The sequence below is a fragment of the Agelaius phoeniceus genome, chromosome 28 (assembly GCF_051311805.1).
Source record: "Agelaius phoeniceus isolate bAgePho1 chromosome 28, bAgePho1.hap1, whole genome shotgun sequence".
NCBI classification, from domain to species: Eukaryota; Metazoa; Chordata; class Aves; order Passeriformes; family Icteridae; genus Agelaius; species Agelaius phoeniceus.
The window spans coordinates 6348654-6367441 of NC_135292.1; the positions used below are offsets into that span (position 1 = coordinate 6348654).

The window sequence follows — 18788 nt, forward strand, 5'->3', positions numbered from 1 at the left end:
GGTCCCTGTCCCCCTGTGCCACCCCCAGGGCCCCGTCCCCTGTCCCCGTGTCAGGCTCTGGGGTCGATCTCGTGGAACATCCTCTGGGGGAGGCTGCGGGGCCGGGGGCGGGGGGACCCAGGGGGACAGGGGACCCTGCTGTGCACGAGCAGGGTTGGACAGCTCTGGGGGGAGCTGTGAGGGGGCCGGGGCAGAGTGACCTCCCCAGGGACCTCACACAGCCCCCGTGATGTCACACTGCCCCTGTGATGTCACATAATCACTCTGTTAGGTCACACAACCTCCATATGATGTCATTCAGCTTCTGTGTGATGTCACACAGCAGATTTGTGATGTCACAGTCACCCTGTGATGTCACAACCTTCTCTGTGACATCACACAGCTGCTCTGTGACTCTGTGTCACAACCCACATTGTGATGTCACAGAGCCGCCTTCTGTGATGTCACAGCTAGCTCTGTGCTGTCACAACCCCCTCAGTGCTGTCACACAGCCCACTCTGTGCTGTCACACAGCCCCTTGCTGCCATCCCAGCTGCTCTGTGGCTCTGGGACACAGCCCCAGAGGTGCTGCTGTGACACAGCCCCCGCGGGGACATCCCACAGCCCCGGCCAGTGCTGAGCCCCTGTGAGCTCTGTCTGTGCCCTGCTGGTGTCCCTGAGGGGCCCTGGCAGTGCCCCAGCCCTGCTGGGCTGTGCACAGGAGCTGCTCCTGGCCAGAGCTGTCTCTCTGCAGCTCTGCTGCCCTTGCCAGGAGCTGCCTCTGGGCCAGGAGCCCGGCCCAGCTCAGCAGCACAGACACAGCACAAGGACTTTAATCACCCTCTGGGCCTTTGCTGCTCTTTGCATCACACCCAGTCCCTCAGAGTGGGCTCAAAGACTTCTCAAGAGCTCCAAGTGAGATTGAAATACTGAAGTTTCTTGTTCTTTAAAGAGATCCCTGTGAGGGACAGGACTGAGAAAGTGTCCCCGGGTTCCAGAGAGAGCAGAACACTGGAGGCACTGATGGCAGCTGGGGACAAACAAGGCAAAGGTGTCTCTGGTGCTGAGCAAACCTGGATTTGTTTCAGGAATGCAAAGGGCCAAGGCCTGAGCCCCAGGGCCTGGCCAGGCAGATCCTGTCCCTCCCTCCTTGCTCAGGGCTCTTCCCGGGATGGGCCCTGGCATGTGGGGATGGGCAATGCCAAGGGCAGGAGCGTGGGGCGGCCTCTGCCAGGCTGCTGAGCAGGGACAAGGAGGCAATGAGGCCCCAGGCCTGCAAGGGTCACTTGTCCCCTCCTGGCTCAGGCCCAGGGCCAGCAGCCATGGCCAAAGCGCTGCCCAGGTTGGCTCTGTCAGGGCTGTCTTGCAGCTGCTGCCCATCCCTGTGCCCTGTGCAGCCCAGGCTGTCCCACGGTGTCCCTGCCCTGGCCTCTGTCCCTGCAGGCTCTGGGCATCCCCCGGCTGCCCCACCTGGCTGGGCCCTTCCTTTGCTGACAGCTCTGCCTCCTGCCTGCCCCTGCCTGCCCACACAGAGCCTGGGGCTGCTCCAGGCTCCTGCTGGCGACGTGCTGCACCACAGCCCTGCCCTGACAGGGAAATTCCTTTCTCCTGCAGCCACTCTGGGCCTCCCTAGCTGCCCTTGGCATTAATTCTTTCTCTCTCTGGCTGTTTTCCACTATGTCAAAAGGATCCACCAGCCCTGAAATCGCTCTTTAAACACTCTCATGGCTCTGCTCCACTGTCCTCAGTCTCTACCCCACTGAGCACCTTTGTCCCTATACAGTGCTCATGGGCCCAAGGCCTCCAAACCCCTCCTTGGGACATCTTTGGGCCCTCTCCAAGGTGTTTCCAAATGAAAACATTCAGCTCAGAGTCTAAAGAAATCACCAGAGGACAGGGCCAGGCTGACCTGTCTGTCCTGGCTACTTTTGTCTGGGAGCAATCCTTGGATATACAGAATTTGGGAGGCCAAATTCTAATTTTGGCCATGGTCCCTGGACAAGAAGGCTGGTTCTTTTCCATAGGAATGAAGGAACAGAGCCCCAGTGTTTCAGGGGCAGATGAGAGGTGACCACCAGAGGCCAAGGCCAGCCAGAGCTGGCAGGTTTTGTTTTGTGAGATACCCTTGCAAATAGAAATTATTTTAGACAGAGTACCCATTTTGACAATGACCATCTGGAAAGTCAGACAGCTCTTTTCCATAGCAAGGAAAGCAGAGAGCCCCAGTGCTCCAGGAGCTGATGAGAGGCAGCCCTTGACATGCCAAGATCAGCCAGAGCTGTCAGGTGGCCCCTGGGAGGCCAAGCCAGCCAGAGCTGTTCCATGTTCCCTGGGTTCCATGGGGTCCCACAGTGTCCCAATGGTCCCTTGCTTCCATGGGGCCCTGAGGTGTCATAATGCCCCCTTGGTGACACCAGGCCCTGAAGGTTGGAATGGTGTCCATGGTTCCATCAGGCCCCACAGAGCCACAATGGCCTCTGGGTCCATGGAGCCCCTCTGTGTCACCATGGCCCCTTGGTTCCCTGGGCTCCAGTGGGGCCACAATGATCCCCTTGGTTCCATGGGCTCCAGTGGTGCCACAATGATCCCCTTGGTTCCCTGGGCTCCAGTGGTGCCACAATGATCCCCTTGGTTCCATGAGGTCCCCACAGTGTCCCAGGGATCTCCATGGAAAGGAAAGAACCCAGCCCCACTGTTGCAGGCGCAGCCACCAGAGGCCAAGGCCAGCCAGCCTTGACGGTACTGGCAGATTTTGCCTGGGAGCAACCCTTGGATATTGACAATTTCAGAGGTGGAATCCCAATTTCAGACATGGACACTGGAGGAGAAGGATGGTTCTTTTCCATAGGAAGGAAAGCACAGAACACCAGTGGTGTCTCAGGGGCAGATGAAAGGCAGCCATCAGAGGCCAAGGCCAGCCAGACCTCTCTGTCCTGGCAGCTTTTGTCTGAAAGCAACCCTTGGATATCGGGAATTTGGGAGGTGGAACCCCAATTTCGGCCGTTTCTGCATGGATAAGAAGGACGGTTCTTTTCCATAGGAAGGAAAGCACCCAGCCCCAGTGTTTGGACAGCAGGGGAGAGGCAGCCCCAGGAGGCCAAGGGCAGCCAGACCTGTCTGTCCTGGCAGCTTTCACCTGGGAGCAATCCTTGGATGTACGGAGTTTTGGAGGGGGAATCCCAGTTTTGGCCATGGTCAAGATGGGTGGTTTTGCCCATAGGAAAGTAAAGCACAAAGTCCAAGTGTTGAGGAAGAAGATGAGAGGTGGCCACCCTCAGGCCGAGCCAGCCAGCCCTGTCTCTCCTGGCACCTTTTGTCTAGGGGCTTTCCTTGGACATTGGGCATTTTGGAGGTGCAATCTCAGTTTTGGCTGTGGGTGCCTGGACAGGAAGAAGAGCTCTTTTCATAAGGAAGGAAAGCACCCAGCCCCAGTGTTTCAGAGGCAGATGAGGGCCAGCCCTCAGGAAGCCAAGGCCAGCCAGACTTGTCACTCCTGGCAGCTTTTGTCTGGGAGCTATCCTTGGATATAAGGAATTCCAGAGGCAGTCACCCAGTTTTGGCCATGAGTGCCTGCTTGAGATGGAGGGTTTTTTCCCACAAGAAATAAAAGTGATAGTGGAGCCCCGGAAAATGTTAAAAATAGTCTTTGAAAATATTGGGCTTTGTGTTTTCTCAGGTCACTGCACCTGCCTAAGCAGTATGATAAAAGATATAATTGTTAGATGTGGTGATTGTTTAGTAATTAAATATAATTATTACATAACCATAAGAAGAATTGTGAGAAACTCTGTTGGAAATTTAAAGGGGGCTACGTTTAGCTGAAATCTGTGTATACAATAGAACAATATAGGTTTAATAATTACATGAAAGTTATGTAATGATAGAGGATAAAACAGGTTCACCTCGAATGTATGGTCGGAATCAGATTTGGGTGGAAACTACCCCGATTCCCAGAGCTCTTGAATAAAAAGCACCGCATATAATCGCTGATGTGATTATGTGTTTCTGAACGCTAACATTTTGGCGACCCCGGATGGGACCCTGCGGGTGCTGCTGAGCGAGTTTCGCGACTCGACCGCGCTCCAGCCGGCACCGAGGGATTCTCGGGGAGCTCGATCGGCCGCGACCGCTTCTGCCGCTCGCCACGTCCCCGGGAGAAAGGTAAGGTGCTTTTTACTTTGGTTTGGGTGCCTGCCAATGAGACGCAGTGAAAGCTACGCTTGGTTGGGCTAAAGGAATTCCTGCTGGTACAAGCCCAGGCGCCGTTCCATAAGACAATCGCGAAAGCGTTGCGGGTTCGGCAATTTGTGGTATATTTGGAATGGAGAAACTGAAAGGGATTTTGGGTGGCAACACCTCTATCCCGCAAAGTTCTCCTTTGGGGTGCTTACTAGCACATTGGAAACAGGGGAATTTTGGGGAAGAATTACGTAAAGCTAAGTTGATTGATTATTGTAATACATGGTGGCCAGAAAATGCCATGGAGAATGGTGACAAATGGCCAAAATACGGGACTTTGCAATATAACACTATTTTGCAGTTAATGTCGTTTTGTAAACCAGAAGGAAAATGGGATGAGGTTCCGTATGTTGATTTGTTTTTCTATTTACGGGCAAAGCCAGAATGGCAGGATGAATGTGGATTAATGATGGTTAAAATATCTGTAAGCAATAAGTGTGGGGTTTGTGAGGAACGTTGTTTAGAACACTTGGCGTTGAAAGAAAGCCTGAGTAGGGAAAATTATACAGATATTGATTTACAGGTAGCTCCAATAGGAACAAGAGAACCTAACCCTATCCCACCTGTTCCATCTGTCCCTATCCCACTGCCTGCTCCTACCCCACCTAGTCCTGAACCTGTCTCGTCTAGTACACCCTTCCCTCTTTATTCTCCTCTCCCATCGTCACCTGATCCCTCTTCCTCGGAAGATGAGCAAAACCCAACTGTGGCAGGAAGGAGAGAGAGAGAATCAACGATGGGGTAGCCCACAGAACCAGGAGTCGGTCTAACCTTCCCAGTTATGGATAGAAAAGACATAGGCAGACAAAAACGGACTGTAATTGCCCCCTTGCGACAAAGTGTAGGAGTGGAAGGGCCAGTATTTATAAAAGTGCCTTTCTCTCCTGCAGATTTAGTTATTTGGAAACAATCAGCCAGAATTCATAGAGAAAATACTGATAAAATGGCATGAGTATTAAACATGGTTATAAAAACTCAAAATCCTGACTGGGAAGACATACAATAATATGTATATATATATATATATATTATATTAGTATATCTAATATATATCTATATATAGTATATTAATATATCTAATATATTAATATTAGATACTTTGATGGATACCACTGAGAGATGGTACTTAAGGCAGCCAAAGAAAGGGTAAGAGAGGACATCAGAAACGGACTCATAACAGGGAATTTAGATTAGAATTTCCCAACTGAGGATCCAAATTGGGACCCTAATTTATTTTGCGATGTGGGAAGACTATGGAAATATCAAGAGTGGATCCAAATAGGAGTTCAGAATGCTGTGCCCAAAACTATAAATTGGTCTAAACTATATGAAGTTTGGCAGGAAAAGACAATGTCCAGACTTGAACAACCAGTTTCACCAGGGCAATCAGTGCCAGCAGGTTACCAAGGGGATGGTTTTGGGGGAGTATACCAGCTGACTAGACACAGAGCCAGTAGAACAAGTTAAGGAACCTGTTATAAATAAACAATTAGGACATAAAGAGGTCAAATTTCTAATAGATACAGGAGCTACTTACTCGGTATTGAATGATCTGCAAGGACAAATTGGGGACAAGGAAACAACGATAGTCGGCGCTACAGGGAAAGAGAAAAAACGGCCATTCTTGCAACCCCTAGATTTGTGTTTTGGGAACAAAGTTATAACACACAAATTCCTATACGTACCTGAGTGTCCAATTCCGCTTTTCGGGAGAGATTTGCTAGCAAAACTTGATGCGGTAATAACCTTTGAAAATGGGGAGCTTATAATGAAAATATCTGAATCAAAGACGGGACAGATATTAATGATCAAAGAAAAACCTGTTCCCTCTACCCCTAGGGAGGTAGGAGATGCAGTGATTCCCTCTGTATGGGAGACAGATATACCAGGGAAATCTAAATTGGCCCAACCAGTGCATGTAGAGTTAAAAGAAGGGGCGAGGCCTCTACAAGTCAAACACTATTCCATAAAACCAGAAGCACAGCAAGGAATAAGTAAAGATTATTGAGAAATTCTTGAAATACCAAATTTTAGAAGAACCAGAATTTAATACACAATATTTCCAGTAAAAAAGCCAAATGGTGAATATAGATTAGTGCAGGATTTGAGAGCAATAAATAAAATCACAAAGGACATTTCTCCAGTGGTAACAAATCCTTACACATTGCTAACATCCGTAAAAGAGATATACAAGTGGTTTACTGAAATTGATTTAAAAGATGCCTTTTTCTGCATCCCCATTGACAAAGAAAGTAGGAAACTGTTTGCCTGTGAGTGGGAAAACCCAGCGAATGGGAGAAAGACCCAGCTCACCTAGACAGGATATAAGAACTCGCCGACCCTATTCAGAAACCAGCTGGCAAAGGAGCTGGAGATTTGGACCGAGAATGGGCAAGTTCCAAGAGACCAATACCTGTTGTTGCAGTATGTTGATGATATACTAATAGCTACAGAAGAAAAGCAACCTGTATAAAGGTAACCATTGAGATTTTAAATTTACTGGGAATGGGAGGTTATAAAGTACCCAGAGGAAAGGCACAAATTGCCCAACAGACTGTGATCTACCTGGGATGTGAAATTTCACAAGGGCAATGAAAACTAGGCACTAACTGTATCCAAGCTATTTGTGCTATTCCAGAGCCCCAGAATCTACATGAGCTGCGAGTCTTCCTCGGGATGGCAGGATGGTGTCGCCTGTGGATCATGGACTATGGACTGATTGTGAAACCCCTGTGTGAAGCTCAGAAGATGCAGCCATTCACCTGGGGCAAGCCACAGAAAGAAGCCTTCCTAAAATTAAAGGAAGCACTGACAACTGCTCCAGCATTAGGCTTACCTGATCTGTCTAAAGATTTTCAGCTGTTTGTCCATGAAAGGCTGCGCCTAGCACTAGGAGTCCTGACCCAAGGTCTGGGAAGCTGGAAAAGGCCGCTGGGCTACTTTTCCAAACAGCTTGACAGCATAAGTGCCGGGTGGCCTCCATGTCTGCGGGCAGTCGCAGCCACTCTGATGCTGATACAAGAAGCCAGGAAGCTCACGATGGGAAGGCACATAGATGTCAATGTACCACACATGGTAACCACTGTCTTAGAGCAGAAGGGGGCCATTGGCTATCCCCAAGCAGGATGATGAAATTCCAGGTAGTCCTGACTGAGCAGGATGATGTCACATTAAAAACAACTAACCTTTTGAATCCAGCTTTGTTCCTAGGTACCACAACTGAGGAAGGCCCATTAGAGCATGACTGTGTGGAGGTAATAGAGTACACCTACTCAGCAAGAGAAGACCTGAAAGATGTCCCACTAGAGCAGCCAGAGTGGGAGCTGTTTACAGATGGGAGCAGCTTCGTGGAAAACGGAACCAGATACGCTGGATATGCGGTAACAACAGTCAGTACAGCAGTGGAGGCAAAGGCATTACCACCAAATACATCTGCCCAGAAGGCAGAACTGGTTGCTTTAACCAGGACACTAGAATTAAGTGAAGGGAAAAAGGTAAATATCTGGACTGACACAAAATATGCTTTTGGAGTGGTGCATGTACACAGAGCACTGTGGAAAGAAAGGGGACTATTGTCCTTCTCAGGGTATGCACATTAAACATCAGGATGCAGTCCTGCAATTGATAAAAGCAGTACAAAAACCTGAACAAGTGGCAATCATACACTGCAAAGCACACCAATCAGGAAACTCCAGAATCTGTGAGGGAAATCAAAAGGCAGACTGGGCAGCCTGACAGGTTGCTCGAGAGGTGCAAACAACAATGGCATTGATACCTTTAAAGCTTAATGTATCCCAATTCAATTTGCCTCCAGAACCAAAATATTCAGTAGAAGATGAGAGACTGGCACGTTTGCTAAATGCACAAAAGAATTCAGAGGGATGGTATGTGACTGCACAAGGACAGATAGTGGTACCCCTTTGATAATGAGAGAAGTTCTACAAATTAAACATAACGAATGTCATTGGGGTGCAGAGGCATTGGTAAAATTGCTAAAGCAGAGTTTAATTTCGGTACGGATGTTAACAATGGCAAAATCAGTAATGTCAAAGTGTGATATCTGCTTGAAAAACAACCCAGTGCCTAGACGACAGGCACAGCTAGGAAGAATTCGGATAGGAATAGAGCCAGGAGACTATTGGCAGGCAGATTTTGTAGACTTGCCAAGAACTCGAGGATACAAATACCTGTTAGTGGGGGTTGACACATTCTCTGGGTGGCCAGAAGCCCTTCCCTGTCGCACCAACCAAGCAAAGGAAACAGTAAAGTGGTTACTACAGGAGATTATTCCCAGGTTCGGGGTGCCCCTAGGGTATCATCAGATAGGGGGCCCCATTTCATAGCTACAGTAGTAAGAGAGGTAAGTAGATTGCTGGGGATAACTTGGGACCTCCACACACCGTGGAGACCCCAGTCAAGTGGACAGGTAGAGAGGATGAATCAGACACTAAGGAGGCAAATCAGTAAAATATGCCAAGAAGCCACATTGCAGTGGCCCCAGGCTTTGCCAATAGCACTGTTGAGGATTCGGATAAAGCCTAGGTGTGGGATGTCAGTCAGCCCTTAGGAGATATTGCATGGGAAACCATATGAATCTCCTGAGCCTAACCCTAATGTGCACGTCACAGGAAAGCAGGAAGTGTATAATTATGTTCTGTCTCTCGGGAAAACTTTAGCTCGGCTCCGGAGCATCCTCGTGTGGAATAGACCGCTGACTCTCGAGAACCCAGTTCATAACATACATCCAGGAGACGAGGTGTACATCAAGAACTGGAACGAAGAACCGCTGAAAGAAAAGTGGAGTGGGCCCCACCAGGTACTGCTGACCACCTTTACAGCAGCCAAAGTAGCCGGCGTGGACCCCTGGATTCACTACACCCGAGTGAAGAAAATCCATCCTGGATCACGGACTGTGTAAACTGTGGAACCAACAAGGCTGCAGATAAGATGTGTTTAATCACTTTGAGAATGCTATCAGTAATTGTGCCAATGTTATGGTCATTAATGTCTTTGGGATGTGGAATGCAAAAAGATCAACTAACCACTCTTCATTCTAGAATGAAGAGAGAGGTACAAGCAGAAACACAGGTGATAAAGGTTTCTAATGCAGTTTGGGCTGAGAATCTAATGATTGGATTAGTCAAAGACTTTGCCAAAATGCAAAACACCTGTAGAATAACTGCCTGTATACCAATACAAAAGGGCAGCAGGAGATCCAGTAAATTGGGGAATCACAACATCAAAACTACCTGAAATACAAAAGAACAAAACAATTGCATGCAAACAGGTACCCGAATCGAGGCAAGTAATCAAGGAAACTTGGGAGAAAATAGGAACATGGATGAAACCCATGGGCCAGAAAGACTGTATTCTAAGTGATGGCACACTAGGAACCCCTATGGGAGAATCAGCAGGCATCACACAATGGCAATGCTATTTGCCACACTATAAAAAGATTATAGAAAATGTTAGAGAAACCACTCTGGTATGGAAGTGTGAGGCCAAGGATCAGAAAGGTCAGACAGAGCCTTGGGACAGTGCGTGGTCTGTGAGTATCCTTCAAAGATTCCAATGTATGGCAAACACCCCTTGGTGCATTAAGTGGGAAGGCTCCGAGAATGAAACAGATCCAGCAGTAACAAACACTGCCACCAGTAGCAGAACGAGGGCAGACCAAGTAAGTTGGTGGGCATGTAATAAAACTTATGACTGCACTTCTGATGATGCAGAGATAAGCAGATGCCACCCCTGGCAATAGCCCTACAAACTGGCTGTGCTTGCAGAGGGATCAAACATAAACAAGGCAGAGGGAATTATAAAGCAGTTGTAGGATGTACCAGGAGTACAGTCCGAGGTCCAGGACAATTTGTATGGGCAGCAAGCGATGGCACCTGGACAACACATCTGCCTGTAGATGGGAAAGTAAAGGAAATTACTTTAGGCCTCCCAACCTCATGTCCAATTTGGAAAAAGTCCCCATTTAACGGAAAACATGAACTTGTGCAGATAAGAGCAAGACGAGAAGTTCTAGACAATGAAAATCCAGATGACACTTGGCAAGAACCCTCTGGTGGAGTGAAATTTGGGTGGGCCCTAGAGTCTTTGCTTGGTCCTACAGCAAACTATCAGAGTAGGGAGATGCTGTACAAACTTACAGGTCACGTAGATAGACTGGCAAGAGTCACCTGGGAAGGATTTAAAGAATTAAACGTACAATTACAAGCCACCACAAAAATGACTTTACAAAATCGATTAGCCTTAGATTTGTTACTCCTGAAAGAGCATGGAGTATGTGGATTTTTAAAGGGACGGGTTGGTCATTGCTGCGTTCACATCCCAAATGTAACTGCAGATGTAGAATATGACATCAATCAGTTGAAACAAAGAGAGCATGAAGCACAAGAAGAGCAAAAGGATTTGACTACGACCTGGCTAGGCAAAATCTTTAAAGGGTTAGGGTGGAATGTGAGTTGATGGATTAAATCTGTCATTGAGACTGTGATAACCTTACTAATTGTATTCTTAGCAATTTGGTTAGTTACAGCATCTTAAAAGGAGAGATACAGAAGAAAACATCCTGGAACTAGAAGATAATAAAGGCACTGACACGAGATCCACGCCCACCATCTTCTGGTTCTCCAGTTCGTGACAGCATCCACGACAACGTTTACATCAACCATGGACCTGAAGAACGTCAAGTATAAATTGAGAAATAAAGGACTGTATCAAGTGAAAACATTTACACCTATAGTGAAGTGAAAATGCTTTCAAAGGGGGGAGAATGATAGTGGGGCCCTGGAAAAATGTCAAAAATAGACTCTGAAAATGTTAGGCTTTGTGCTTGCCAGATCATGTGAAATCGCACCTGCGTAAGCAGAACATGATAAATGATATAATTGTTAGATGTGATGATTGTTTAGTAATTAAATATAATTATTGTTTAATCATAAGAAGAATCATGAGAAACTATGTTAGAAGTTTGAGGGGGGCCACGAGGAGCCCATGCTTGGCTGAAATCTATGCATACAATAGAACAATATAAGTTTAGTCATTAACATGAAAGTTATATAAGGATAGAATATAAAAACATGTTCATCCCAAACCCATGTCGGAGTCAGATTTGGGTTGGTACCCCTGACACCCAGAGCTCTTCAATAAAAGCACCTGCATATAATCATTCTGGTGATTATGTGTTTCTGAACACTAATATACCCAGTAAAGTGTTAAACCCTTCCCAGTTGCTGTGCATGAGGCTCTATGAATATGCACCAGGCTGATGTAAGGGGAAAGGTATTTCAGGGGATCCCTGAAGGTAACAGGGTGCTCCTGGCTGAGTGCCAAGATGCACCCAGTTTACATCTTCCAAGAACTGTTTAGCATGGCTCTGCCCTGGATCTGCCTTTTTAGAGCATGCAGATTCCTTGGCTGTGGTTTTAGTCCATTCTCTTTATCACCTCCAGGTTTTGGGACTTGGTGCACTCTGCCTTCAGACGGGGAGTGCTGATAGTTGGCAGATCTGTACAGGTGTCCTCATCCTGGGTGCATTGGATGTTATCCCATCCAAGCAGGCAGTTTAACACAAGCAGCCATTTCACTGAGCTTAATTAACAACAGAAATAAAAACTATAGAACAAAGTTACTTTAAAAAACAGTCCCAGCCCATATTTGATCCCAGTCTGTGTGGTCCTGATCCATATGGTCCCAGTCCCTGGGATCCCAGTCCATACAGTCCCAATCCATATTTGATCCCACTTCAGGCTATCCTGGTCTGGAGGGTTCTGATCCACAGGATCCCCATCCATGTGATCCCAGTCCAGGTGATCCCAGCCCATATTTGATCCCAGCCCATCTTCGATCCCAGTCTGGGGGGTCCTGCACACACTCCCTGGGTCTGGAATTCCAGTTCCCAGCCAGGAAAAAATGTTCCTGCCCTTGAACTTCCTTCCTATCCCCTCAACAAATTGCAATAAAATTATAAACAAAGAAATAATAATTGAAATTAAATAAATTATAATAAAAATAAAATATAAAAATCTCAACTCTTCTTTACAATGATTCAACTCCAACAATGATTCAACTCAAACCAACAATAACTATTACTATAATATTACCAATGCGTATAAATAAACAAATTATATATCAAGAAATACCTTTTGAAAATTTTAACTCGATGACTAATGTACTTTAGATAAAAATATCTAAAGAAACTACCATGCAATCTAACACATCTTAGTTAAACAATTCATATTACAAATATACTAAACACAAAACCAAACACCACTACAATTTCTCAGACATTTCAACCAAACATTTAAACTTTAATAACATCCTTAAGTACTCTTGAAAAATTAAAATTATTTTTAAAACATTAATTGTGTGCAGGTGGCTTTATTTTGATATTGGTTTTTGGATTGTTTGGGTTAGATGATTTAAAAAATGGGAATTTGATAGGAATTGAATCAGCTGAGAAGGTGGCACTCTGCAAACAGAACTGACTGAAAATGAATGAGGCAGAAATCAGTAACTCTGAAAGTTTTATTTGCTATCAAATACATCCCACACACCCAGCCCCACACAATCCCCATCCCATTGCTCCAAATTGGGATCCCTCTTCTCCCAGTCTCCTTCCAACTCCATCTCAACTTGACAGCTGTGGAATGGAGTGAGTTTGGCCTGGGATTGAGTTTTTTGAGGAGGGAACAAGCAATCTGAGGTGGAATTGAGCCCTTTGGGGTTAAAATTCAGTTATTTTCAGAGGGATTTAAGTGGTTTTGAGGTGACTGTTCCATCCCAATGGACTTTTGGAGGACAGAGAGATGGAGAAGAGAAAAAAATTCAGGTCAAACCAAAGGAGAAGCAGCCAGGAGTGTTCCCAACATGGATCACAGGGAATGTGAGTGACCAGGGCTGTGCCCAAAGTGCCTCCTCCAGTGGGGGATGGAGCTGCAGCAGCGCACGAAGCTCTTCCCGCACTCGGGGCACTCGCAGGGCTTCCCTTACCGGTGCCTCCGTTGGTGTTGGGTCAAGTGAGAGCTGCAGGAGAAGCTCTTCCCACACTGGGGACACTCGTAGGGCCTCTCCCCTGTGTGGATGCGCCGGTGGGTGACGAGGTGGGAGTTCTGCCTGAATCCCTTCCCACAGTCGGGGCATTGGAATGGCCTCTCCTCTGTGTGAATCCGATAGTGCTGGAGGAGATTGGAGCTGGTCTGAAACCTCTTCCTGCATTTATCACACTCGTAGGGCCTCTCCCCAGTGTGGATGCGCCGATGGGTGACGAGGGTGGAGTTACGCTGGAATCCCTTCCCACAGTCGGGGCATTGGAATGGCCTCTCCTCTGTGTGACTCTGATAGTGCTGGAGGAGACTGGAGCTGGTCTGAAACCTCTTCCTGCATTTATCACACTCATAGGGCCTCTCCCCTGTGTGGATGCGCCGATGGGTGACGAGGGTGCAGTTGCGATTGAATCCCTTCCCACAGTCGGGGCATTGGAAGGGCCTCTCCTCTGTGTGAATCCGATAGTGCCGGAAGAGACTGGAGCTGGTCTGAAACCTCTTCGCACACTTGGAGCACTCGTAGGGCCTCTCCCCAGTGTGGGTCTTCTGGTGGCTGATCAGGTGGGAGCTCCTCCTGAAGCTCTTCCCACACTCCCCACACTCGTAGGGCTTTTCCCCAGTGTGGGTCCTCTGGTGCATGATTAGGCGGCAGTTCCACCTGAAGCTCTTCCCACACTCCACGCACATGTGGGGCTTCTCCCCATCATGGAGCTGCTCATGGAGCACCAGCTCCGAGCTCTGCCTCCATCTCCAGCCGCCTTCCGGGCCCAGGCTGGCTCTTTCCCCCTCACATCCCCGCCATCTGCGTTTGCAGCCCCTCCTCGTGCGGCATCTCCGGGGCTTTTCCTCCCCGTTGGCTTCCTGCGCCGTGGAGCCGCTCAAAACGGCCTCTGCCACCAGGTTCTGCCGCGGGCATTTGTCCTCCCTGCTCTCCATGCTCAGCTCCTGCTCTGGGCGAGGAAGGACAAGGACAGCATGGGATTTGCCTCCGTGCCACAGGCAAGGGCAACAAGATCCCCCCAGGCCGTCTCTGGGGACGCACTGCCCCCTCTTGGCTCTCCCCATTTCGGGATGCCGGGGCTGTTTGGGCTCCCAGGCTCCCTTCTCCCCTCATTCTCTGCTCTGGGCTGCAGCGGCTCCAAGGAGTCCCCCCTGCCCCTCTCCAGGCTCTTGAGGCTCCCGCCAATGGCAGCGCTCCCCCCTCTCTGGGCTCCCCACTTTGGCCTCCTGGGGGACACAGGGCTCTGCTCCTCCAGGCTGCCTCTGCCCGCAGCCGCCACCGCCACCCCCCGATGTCCCCCCGAGGGGCCTTTTCCGCTCAGCCTTGGACTTCTTCATTCTCCAAACATCCCCCCAGAAACCCAACCCAGGGACCCCCCGGGATATCCGGGCCGGGCTCCCCCTCCCCACTCACCGGAGCCATGGGGGGGGGGGGCGATGATCCCACAGGTGGGGGCTGCGAATTCAGGCAGGGCTCGAGACCGCGTGGCTCCCGCAGCTCAGCCTTGATCCGCCTTTGTCCCTCCTCTTCCTCTTCCTCCCGCTCCTCCTCTGTCTCATCTCCGCCTCCTTCTCCTCCTGCCCTCTAACCCCGCCTCCTTCACTGCTCTTTCTCCTCCCCCTCCTCCTCTTCCATCCCCCCTCCTCCTCCTCCTCTGTGTTATCCCCACCTCCTGCTCCTTTTCCATCCCGCCCCTTCCATTCCTTCTCCCCCTCCTCCCCCCTTACCCCGCCTCCTCCTCCCCCTCCATCCCTGCCCTTCCCTCCCTCCTCCTCCTCCCCCAGCAGCAGCCACACCCTCGGTGCCCCGTTCCCGCAGCCCTCGCAGCCCGCGGCAGCAGCGGCCATGGAGCCGGGCCAGGTCGGCATGGGCAGCGCGGGGCTCTCGGCTGCTCCCAGCCGCTGCGGGCGGGGGGAACCCGGCCCGGGCCAAAGGAGAGGCAAACTGGGCAAACTGGGGGCAGATCACAAAGCTAAGGATGCAGCAGAAAATGGAGCTGAAAGAGTTTCTTTAATATTAACTCCAAACGAGGAAAAACTGAAAATTCCAAAGTTTAGGGAAGCCGAGAAAAAAGAATTAAACAAGACAGGAAATGAACAAGATAAATCAGGGTAATAGAAACTTCTACATGGAAGACAATTACTTAATAAAATGTGCTTACTAGGAAAAGATTAGAAGACGTGCATCAGAAACCCCACTGGCGTACTCAAGCTTTGTGTGATCATTTTTTAAGGAATTTTGGGTGCACTGGGATTTTTGGTGTAGCAAAGCAAGTCACTGAAAGATGCTTAATTTGCCAAAGGATAAATAAAAAGGTGATGAGAAAAACAACATTAGGAGGTCATGAGTTAGCTCGTCGACCATTTCAAAATATCCAAGCAGAAGTTTAGATTTGTTAGCTTCTGGATTTATTTGGAAAAAAAACCCATTTAATCTAGAAGAAAGAGAATATGCCATATGTTAGACAGGAGATTTTAGGAGAATAAAAATCTTTGAAGTATCAGAAACACCCGAGGAAAAAACCAAGAAAATAAAAAGGGGAAATGAAAGGGAGGGGAACAAGAGGAAAAGTCAGAAAGAGAGTGGGATCCTCTGCAGCTCTTGCCCCCTCCGTTGGCGGCCGAGGCGCCTGTCCCGGGTCCCGGCTCCCGGCTCGCTGCCCGCCTCAGCTCCGCCTGCCCCGGTTTCCATCCCAGGTGCGGGCTCACTGCCCAGGGCAGCTCCACCTGCCCCGGCGCTGGCGGTGAATTTGTGTGCCCTGGCCCCACTGCCCGGCCCGCGGCCGCTCTGCCGGCCATGCTGGGCAAGATGGGGTTGCTCTGTCCTGCCGCGTGGGCCGAGGTCACCGCGCCGACCGCACCGAGGGCGGGTCCCAGCCATCCCATCCCCGGCTGCCCTGCCCGTGCCAGCTGCGCTGGGCAGCGCCGCTGCTGCTGCCGGGGTCTCCCACCTGCCTTTTCTCTGCCGGGAGCTGCCGGATCAGCCGCCAGAAGCCATGTGGGGGCTGCCCACGCTCCGGCTCGGCCTCCACGGGAAGATCTCCCTCTGGCGATTCCGGCAGCAGACCCTGCCCACACTCCCACCGAGCCTCGGCGGGATATCCTCCCCTGACCCCTCCTGCTCTGAGTTACGTCCCCTTGGCAACCACAGCTCCTGCTGTTCAGGGAAAACCCCTCTCTCTACAGGAAGCACCTTATCGAAACACTAGGAGCTCAGTTAAAAGGCAGCCCTCTCCAAATTCTTTCTCAAAACACGGGAGAAAGGCTACAGAAGGTAAAAAAGTGAAAGAGTTAGATGAAGGGATTGCTCTATTGCCGTTCAGAGAGGTTCCCATGGCAGGGATGCGCTGCCCCGCCCCGCGGGAGCCACCCGCGCCCCTGCCGGCCGTGCCCGGAACTGCACCCAAGGGGAAAGCGCCGCAGCCGAAAGGCCGGGACCGGCTCCGGGCTCTGTTTGTTGGCACTGCCGGAGCTGTTTATACACACTACTATTATTATATTATACACACTAGTAAAGAACCGTTATTCCTAATCCCATATCTTTGCCTGAGAGCCCCTTGATTTCACTATCCTAAAAATTAAGAGGGAGGGGCTTTGCATTCTCCATTCCAAGAGAGGCTTTTTCTGCCTTCCCAAGCAGACGCCTGTCTTGTAAAGCAAGACAAGCACCCACAGGCACTGAGGGGGGCTGCAGGAGGGGCAGAAGAAGGCCCTGCAGCACTTGGGCACAAAGGCCCAGCAGGTGAATGCAAGAAGGGAGCAGCAAAAGGCCAAGCTGAAGGCAAAGGCCAGGGCAGAGCTCCTACAGCCCCTGAGGGATCAGCCCCAGGGCCCAAGGGGGCCCCGGCACCCAGGGCACGGCTCGGCCACAAGCACCCGGCAGAGGCATTGCCCTCCTCGGCAGGGCACAGCCCACCCAAACAGCCCCTGGCAAGGAATCAGGGCTCCGGCTGCAGGGCACAAGGACACTGCAAGCACAGACAGCAGCACCCTCAGGACCAGCAAGTCCAGCCCGTGATGGACATGGATTGGCAGGGCTGGCACAGCTCCCATCACACCAGGGAGCCTCCACACTGGAGCCCTTGAGAACATTCAGGTGGGTCTGCATTGAGAGGAGGCATTTCCTGATGGACACAGGGGCCTCTCAATCTGCTCTGAATCTTAGACCTAAAGGGGAAAATAGTAAAGGAATATTTTAATTTTTAAGGGAATGAGTGGGAAAGATGAGCAGGTATGATTTGTTCAACCACTATTAGAAGCTGTGGGGGATAGGTTTGAAATAAATTTCTTTTTCTTCTTCCTGTGATTGTAATTAACTAGGAAGGAGTTTGAGAGCTGGATTTTAATACTGTAAAAAGGGATACAGAGGCTAGTTCTGTTGTACCTCTGTGTCAAAAGTCTGACAAGGCCTATGCTGAAGTGAACCCAGAAGTGTGGGCAGCCCCAGGGAAATACAGAAAATTAGATATGGAGCCTCTACAAATTAAAGCAACCAGGACAAGCAATACCCTGTTCCAAGAGAGGGAAGGAAGGGCTCACAGCCTGGTATTGAGTCCCTGTTAAAGGCAGGGCTTTTGGAGCCAAGGATGTCTCCCTACAACACTCCTATCTTGCCAGTCAACAAACTGGATGGATGGACACAAGGAGGAAACACAGAATTTTCAAGTGTTAAAATTAAGATTAACTGAGGCGAGTGGCCTGGGCCTTCCAGACAGGGAAAAGGAATTTGAATTATAGGTGGACGTTAAACAGGGTCTTGCCAAAGGAATTCTTGTGCTAAAATGTTTAACCCAGTGGCCAGAGAGCAGCCTCATTGTCTGCAGAATTGTGCAGCCACAGCTTCCGTGGGAGCAGAGGCTGAAAACTGATGACAACAGGAGGATCTCCTAGAGTTCAAGTCTGGCATCAAGTTAAAGCTTTGACAACCAAAAGAGCCTCTAAATGGATGAGCAGGGCTCGGTGATTACAGTATGAAACTTGTTCAGTGGCACAGGAGGATTCAGAACTGAGGACAGGGCAAGGGTTTAACCCAGCCTCCTGTTTGAACAGCCTGGAGAGGGGCTGGCAAGGAACCCAGGACTGCACTCAAGGGACAGAGCTCCCGAGCCAGGCTGGGAGAGATTGATGGGACATTCCCTGGCCTGAGGGAGACAATGTGTTTGTGGATGGCTCTGCAAGGGCAGCAGAAGGGAAAAGAGCTACAAGACAGGCTGTTATTAAGGACGGGGAATCAGACAAAGCGCAGGTCACCGGCCCATGCTCAGCTCAACCCGCGGAGCTGTGGGTGCTTGTAAGAGCCTGGCACTGAAATGCCCTGAGCAGGAAGGCTTCAAAATCTTCTGCTGACACTATGGCACCTAACAGGGGGGCAAAAGCAATTCTGACTGCTTCAGCAAGCACTGGATCACTTATTAACCTATTGCTAAAAGAAATAATTCAAAGATAATGGATTGTGGAAGCAATAGATTCAGATGGGGAACTCATTTTACAGGAAAGACCCTTCAGGGGGTTATGGCA

General features: G+C 49.6%; 1 protein-coding gene across 1 annotated transcript in view; it reads left to right on the plus strand.

Moving 5' to 3' along the window:
* The window catches only part of LOC143696088 (uncharacterized), a 392325-nt gene that overhangs the window by 33903 nt on the left and 339634 nt on the right, over positions 1-18788 (plus strand). The gene's annotated exons all lie outside the window — the stretch shown is intronic.